This window comes from Trichechus manatus, unplaced genomic scaffold (assembly GCF_000243295.1).
Source record: "Trichechus manatus latirostris isolate Lorelei unplaced genomic scaffold, TriManLat1.0 scaffold00063, whole genome shotgun sequence".
Taxonomy (NCBI): domain Eukaryota; kingdom Metazoa; phylum Chordata; class Mammalia; order Sirenia; family Trichechidae; genus Trichechus; species Trichechus manatus.
The window spans coordinates 5,584,194-5,592,262 of NW_004443999.1; the positions used below are offsets into that span (position 1 = coordinate 5,584,194).

Here is an 8,069-nt window from a genome sequence, read left to right on the forward strand (position 1 = left end):
AAAAAAAAAAAAAAAAAAAATTGTATTAAATAATCTGTGAGAGAAATTCACTATTCCACTCATCTCCCTCCTTGAGAATACGCATTATTCTAATTCTACTTTAGTTATGATGCTCTAAATTGCTCCTAACTGCTTCCATACTCTTTTGCTTAAATTTGTCAAAAATCATAAAATACTTGAGTGTAAACACTGACCTGAATTCCAGAGAGAAGTCTAATTCCAGGCCAGCAGTATCTTTGGCAAACCCAAGTCCTTGCCAGATGTACTCTTCCTATTAATAAAGTAACAGGTCCCACACTCATCAGTCTCATTATTTAAAAATGATGATGATGATGACGATATTTTCCCTTGACTTTCATGACCCTTAATCATTCTTCTTGTAGGGTCTTTTTCCTTCTTGTTGTGGTTTGCCAGTGAGCTGAAACGCTTTTTAAAAGGCAGCAGTCATCAGTGCGGCCCCTTAGCCCTTGCTCTGTGTTTACATATGATCTTCATAACTTACATTTAATTTACTTCTAATATTTTTTACCTGCCTCATCTGTCTGCACTGTCCAGAGAAGTGGTCAAGTCTGCTGGTGAAGAACACAGGCTTCATCGTCTGCAGGACTGCATGCATATCCCAAATATATCACTAACCAGGAGTGTGCCCCCCGTCTGGATTATTTTAACCTCTCTCTGCTTCACTTTTCTTACGTCTATACTGAAGATAATAAATACTTTCCACAAAGGGCTACTATAAGATAAAAAATGCAAATAGCAGCCCAGTTTTGGCACGCAGTAAGAGCAAAATAACCAGTGGTTATTATTACCAGTAAGGAGCCCAAGTGCTGCAATGGTTAAGCGCTCTGCTGCTAATCAAAAGGTTGATGGCTTGAACCCACTCAGTGGCTCACACGGGAAAGACCTGGCAAGCTGCTCCCATAAGGATTATAGTCTAGAAAACACTATGGGGTAATTCTACTCTGTCACATGGGGTCACTATAAGTCAAAATTGACTTGACAGCACCTAACAACAACAACAACAACATTATTACCAGTAGGAAAAAAGGCCCAGCAATCTACTTCTGAAAAGTAGCCAATGAAAACCTTGTACAGATGACACAAGACCAGGCAATGTTTTGTTCTGTTGTACGTAAGGTCATCATGAGTCAGAGTCAACTCAATGGCAGCTATCCATCCATCCACCTATTACCAGATTAGGGTAATAATGATAAAAGGACACTGGCAATAAACATTATGGATGCTGCTGGACAAAGATCACTATTCACAATTTAGTATTTACGGGGTACAAATTTAATTTGATTTTATGTGGACAAGTAAACTGTCTATTGGTACCACAGACATACAGACTAGACTCTAATCTGGAATGTTCTGAAGATACAAATCTTTGGTGACATGGACTAAGAGACTGCAGAGCCATGAAACTAAATGTTTCTCCAAATACATCCAACTGTGTGTGTGCTGTTGATGACAGCAATGTCTATGCAAGAAGGAACCAACGTTTTCAACTACATATTTGTATTGTATAAAGAGGAAAGACATATAACCTCTGCGGTTCCCACGGCTTTTCATTTGCACGATTATATTTTAGTTCCAAACCAGCCTCTCTGTTTTTATGACTTCTTCCCACCAACCTCTCCGTTTGTGTCCCTTCTGTGTCCAATCATCCATGTGCACGACACTGACAGAGCCATTTCCCCTTCAGCTGTTACCCGTGAGCGGTTTTCCAGTCTTTTATAGTCTAACATTTAAAGGCGTAATTCCTACCCACTTGCAACTTTTATTCTACAGAAAATAAAACAAATCAGGCTAAAATTGCCAGAATACAATGCTTTATTCAAAAACCTCTCACACATTCATTTTACAACTCTATCGAAAATTCAAACAAATCTTTCTTCATTTACTAGACTCGACTATATTTCTCCTTCTGCTTCTATACATTGACTTCTAGCATCCTCTTTTCTCTTTATTAATTCCACCAAAAAAATGCTCACTATAACAAAAAACTATTTGCTTTAACTAATCTTAGGCAACAAGCAGATATTTAAATTTCAATCATTATGCAGAATATTTATTTTTGTTTGCATGGTAAAAATTTGGACAATTTTTTCTTTTTAGTAATATTGTCCAAATGCTCTATATGTATTGAATTGTGTCCCCAAAACACATATGTTGAAGTCCTAACCTGATCCTGTAACCATGACACTGTTTGGAAACAGACTCTTTGAAGCTATTGTCAGTTAACATGAGGTCATATGGAAGCAGGGTGAGTTCAAATCCCACCTGAATACTCTGTTATCAAAGAGAAAAGATGCACCTAGAGAGCAGACGGCCATATGAAAGAGGCAGAGGTGACATTATACTGCAGCTGCAAGCCAAGGAAGACCTGGGGCTACCAGAAGCCTAGAGATACAAGCATCTTCTTCTAGAGCCTTTGGAGACAACATGGTGCTACTGACACGCTGAATTCAAACACCTACCCTCCAGAACTGTGAGACAATAAATTCCTGTTCTTATAAGCCACCCACTTTGTGGTATTTTGTTACAGCAGGCCTAGAAAAGTAATACATGCTCCAAGGAAGAATTCTGGTTCTGGGAGTGTGTTTTAAAAGCAAGAATATAGGGCAACCCCACCATACTGATTACCTCTCAAGCATTCTCACCAAATATACAAGACAGGTTCTCTACTTTAACGGGTATCTATCCAGTGAGCCACAAATCCTGACTGCACTGAACTTCAGTCCTTTAGCTCAATGCCTAGCCCAGAGTGCGTGATCAATAAATGTAAATTACAGTTAATCTCCAACTTTCCCTATAACTATACTGAGTTATCAGTAAGTCTATCTGCATTTACCAGCCCACGGCTGGATACAATCTATTTGCAAAGTCATTTTATTCAATAGTCTTTTGATCTGACTCCATAATACTGGCAATGCTGAGTCTTTTAATTGTTTGGACTACACAGGCTTCTGGTCCACTATCAAAACCACTAGTGACATGTTTATCGTTGGTCTCTTCCCACTTGAATAAAGGCTCCTAAAGGGTAGGTATGTTTTTTGCTTTGTTTCCTGGTGGATCCCAGGTGCCTGATACATGGTCAGTGCTCAGAACACATTTGCTGGATGAATGACAAACGCTGACTACAGCTGTACCTGTACCTGTAGAGCCTATTCTTCACACTTTTCCGGAACTGTTTTCAAAATGTACAATCTTTTCTCTGCTAGCCTTCTGGAGATGCTTGGAATACTTCACCTGTTCCCAAGCCAGCTCCATCTGCCTGGCCATCTCCCCCTTATAAGAAGCCCTGGTGGTCAGTGGTTAAGCGCTCGGTTGCTAACCGAAAGGTCAGTGGTTCAAACCCATCACCTACTCCATGGGAGAAAGGTACGGCAGTCTGCCTCTATAAAGACTACAGCCTTGGAAACCCTGGGGGTAGTTCTATTCTGTCCTACAGGGTTGCTATGCGTTGGAATTGACTTGATGGCAGTGGGATTTTTTTGGTTTCTCCTCATCACTCAGGTCACGACTGCTTCTGTGCTATATCTCACATAACCAGTTGTCACTGAGGCAACTCCAACTCATGGCCACCCCAAGTGTGTCAGAGTAGAACCATTCTCCGAAGGATTTTCAATGGCTGATTTTCCAAAAGTACATCACCAGTCCTTTCTTCTGAGTCATCTCTGGGTGAACTCAAATCCCCAACCTTTCAGTTAGCAGTTGAGTGCATTAACAGTTTGCACCACCCAGGGACTTCACAAGCTCCCATATCAAAACAAACAAACTCATTGCCGTCGAGTTGATTCCAACTCATAGCTCCCATAGGACCCTGTTTATTTTGTTTGTTCCACCACACAAAAAAATAACTCCAAGTATGTTGTATTCAAGGGTGTATCCTCAGCACCTAACTGGTGCCAAGTATTTGACATAAAGCTGGTGGTCAATAAATATGTGATGAATTGAATCAATGAATAACTTAAAGGCTGAACACTAATACTGAAACAACTATAGGAAGTATATGTCTATACTTAGAGAAATCCATACTAATCAGTACATATGATACAAGTCAAAAAGCTTATAATGTAATTTACCATCCAATCAAGCAATACGTTGCTGAACCTTTCCATAAGTTGTGAGTATTCACAGTAAGATATGCCTTCAAATGAAACTTTACTCATCAAGATTCTGTGATTAAAAAAAGTTCATAGGTAAACAAATGGTATTAATCTCCTGACAAATAATTCTGATTAATAATTTAACTACTTTATAAATTAAAATAAAAAAACTTCTATCTAAAAGTTACATTTTCAACTTGCCAAAAATTCTTTTAAGAAAAGTAGCTTTTGATAATTTTGATGGTACAACAGAACATGCTCTCTAGCATATATGAAAACAAATGTACGGAATATCTAAATTCCATACATTATCTTTAGGCCACACATTAAAAAACGTATGAGCCTTTAACAGACTTTCTCACCCTGCATTTTAATTTTACTAAATTAAATACACAGAATTCAACAGAAACTCAAAAGAACTGAAATGCAAAATATGCTACATCTTAGAGGTGAATAAAGGTCTACGGACCACAGTTGCCAACATATTACTCCAGAGCCCCACGAGCAGGTTATTGAAGCTGTGGCTCGGAGCGAACTGGGGTCGGCCCTGCATCCATAATATGATCAAAACATTACATGTGTATGAAAGATCCAAATTAGGTAAAAACAGCTCTATCACTCCGAAGAGGATAGAGGATATAACAAAATAGCCTTATAATCCAGCTCACCATTTAACAGACTTAAATTTAGGGGGTAAGGGGGTACTGTGAAGTCAAACTGAGTTCATATTCCTCATACAGAAGAGCTAGGAAAACACGTTCCTTTACTGTGTAAAATAAGTCTTACAAGATAGTAAAGATGATATTAGAAAGTGTAACAAAATCACTCAAGTACTTGAGAAACGCATACTTGCCTTCAACCAATTTGGGGGCTATTTTCATAGCATTCTTAGCTACTTCCCTAATAGCTCTACATAAGGCAATGCTTCCCACTTCAGTATCATTTAGTCTTGGCTGTATATTACGAAAAATAATAAATGGATGTTCTTTTTGAAATATTTATGGTGTTGACTTTCTTCTAATTTGCCTTGCCTTTCTTCTAAATTAGTAAAAATCTATTAACATTCTTCCTTCGATACAGAGGAAAAATCATTCCCACTATCTCTTTGTATGTGTATATTTGGGTGTACTATTTAACCGTGAATCTACAACAATTAAAGTCTCTCATTCGCATCATTTTAGAGAGTTAAACTTTTAAGTTCATTATGTTAAGACCATTAGAGCCAACTCGACGGCAACTAACAGTAACAACACTGATTTGAACAATTAAAACACAGAGATCATGTCGACCTTTTCTTTCCCTCAGTGGAAGTATGCAATTTTAACATATTAAAAAGTACTCGTTTTCTCTGACCTAAAAAAGTTATTAATTTATGGCATAAAAATATCTTGATGGTAAATAATTAGGTGCTAAGTAGGTGATGACTCACTTTTACTGAGTGAAAAAGAAATAGAAGGATTTAAAAATAAGGACTTAGCTCAAGCAAAAATGAACAGTTTTGAAAATTAAAATGACAGTGCTTTGAAGTTATGTGTAGGTCAGATTCCCAAGCATGGCAGGACATGGGCATCACTAGATTACATTACAGATGCCTGGATGCCAGCCCACACCTCCAAACACAGAGTTTTTGCAGGCACAGTCCAGGTATTTGTATTATGTGAATGATCCATAGATTAACTCAGACGTTCAACAAGGTTGAACAACTCCTAGAGTCAGTCATTTTTCCTTATAGAGTTTAGAGGTCATGAGCAGACATCTGAAGAATGTCATTCATCAGATATACTTTCATATCAAATACATAGAAAAATTAGTAAGTAGTAGGATAAAGCAATATTCAAAGTAAATATAGAAAAGAATTTAAGAATAATAAAAACAACAAAAACAAAAAACGAAATATAAAAAATTTTTTAAATAATAATTTTTAAAAGTAAATATAGGCAAGGTCTCCCAAAGCGTCTTCCTGGCATTCTCTGCCCAGCTGTGACTTCTGCTTCCTCATTCTTCATACGGGACTTGCAGACGGAGTTGGTGGTGCTGTGTTTATAGGAGTCTCATAAATGTTACTTTCCCCTTCAACAAGATAGTGAAGTCACGGAGGGACAGGCAGCAAATCTGACAGTTCCCCAAAAAAGTAATCTATTCCCAGAGAAACAACCAATCAAATTGCAACTGTTGTTGTTAGTAGATGGATATACGCAAAAAGAAAAAGTGACATGGATTTCTTGATCCTTCTCTGAATCGACCAGCTTTCAGAGACACACACAGAAGAATTCAATATGAGAATCAAGAACTCATAGCAGGATCAGTTCCAGCCAAAGGTCACAACCTACAGTCCCTGTAGGAAAAGTGGCACTGGAGTTTCACTTTAGGTAGAAGACCTTTGATGGCATGGGAACAAGGGCTATAGGAGAAAACTGTGCAGTAGATGAAATTTTCTTTTTCCCTCTCCTACACGCTCAGAAACATCACCTCTGAAACATCTCTCATATTCCATTCTTACACAGCTGCTATAGTCACAATATGAGATATTTAGATGCCAGGTGGGGGGACCACCGTGCAGCCCCCTTCTCACAATCGAACTGGCATTAATGGGTGCCTTAAAGTAATCTTTGAACACAAAGCAAGGAAAGATTAATCTCTTCTCTAGGAAGAGAAATTGAAATGGCCTTTTCAATGTGGTTTGATGGACCTTTAAGTTCTTAGGGGAGTCCCTGGGTAGTATAAACAGTTAAGTGCTCGGCTGCTAACCAAAAGGTTAGAGGTTGGAGTACACCCAGATTTGCCTTGGAAGAAAGCCCTGGTGATCTACTTCCAAAAAATCAGCCACTGAAAACGCTATGCAGCACAGTTCTACTCTAACACACATGAGATTGCCATGGTTTGGAGTTGACAGCAACTGGTTTGGTTTGGGTTGTATTTTGGTTTTAAAGTTTATACAAACAAAGAGGTGACAGAGTTGGAGAAAACAGTTATCAGCCCAGGGTGGAAGGTATGCTAACAACCAGGTTACAAGGCAGGAGATGGGGGGAAATGGAGAAGGAGGAAAGAGGGGAAAGTACATTTCAAAGTACCACCTCCCATTTGTACAAAGCAAGGACTCTGTGAATCTCCAAACAGTGGAAAGTGGCTGTCATGGATTGAACTGTGTCCCCCAAAAATATCTGTCAACTTGGCTGGGTCATGATTCCCAGTATTTTATAAATGTGAACCATTTTGTAAACTGATGTGATTTCCTTATGTGTTGTAAATTCAATCACTATGATCTAATAAGATGGATTAGCAGCAGTTATACTGATGAGGTCTACAAGATAGGATAGTGTCTTAAGCCAATCTCTTTTGAGATATAAGAGACAGAAGCGAGCAGAGAGACATGGGAACCTCATACCACCAAGAAAGCAGTGCCAGGAGCAGAGCGCGTCCTTTGGACCTGAGGTTCCTGTTCAGAGAAGCTCCCAGAGCAAGGGAAGATTGATGACACGGACCTTTATGCAGAGCCAACAGAGAAAGCCTTCCCCTGGAGCTGATGCCCTGAATTTGGACTTGTAGCCTACTGGACTGTGAAGAAATAAGCTTCTCTTTGTTAAAGTCATCCACTCGTAATATTTCTGTTAGAACAGTACTAGATGACTAAGACAGTGGTCAAGAATTCCTAAATTCACTCATGGAGAGCCGAGTAGGGAGCAGCAAACAAGGAGTTTAGCTAGTAGCACTGGGGAGAGAAGTGAGTTTGGGAAGAGAAAGATCCCCATCTGAGGACTAGGAAAAGGAAGCAGGTTCCCAGGCTGAAGACAGCAATGAAAAAAAGAGGCTGCCCCTCTCTAAACATTCTTCATCAAGAAGACAGGAACAATAAACAAAATTAAATCAATAGTCTTTCTTTACCTTGCATTATCATAGGGTTGCCTATATGAATATGTGTGTGTGTGTGTGTGTGTGTGTGTGTGTGTGTGTGTGTGT

At 38.9% G+C, this 8,069-nt stretch overlaps 1 protein-coding gene across 16 annotated transcripts in view; it reads right to left on the bottom strand.

The window, feature by feature from the left end:
- TCF4 (transcription factor 4) overlaps window positions 1-8,069 on the bottom strand; it is a 391,702-nt gene that overhangs the window by 222,030 nt on the left and 161,603 nt on the right. Inside the window, exon 1 of one of the 16 annotated variants that reach the window (XM_023733977.1) lies at window positions 195-842. The exons of the other annotated variants lie outside the window; for them this stretch is intronic. The gene's annotated coding sequence lies outside the window, so the exon portion shown is untranslated. Of the gene's footprint in view, window positions 1-194; window positions 843-8,069 lie in introns of those variants that run through there. 16 annotated transcript variants of the gene reach the window in all.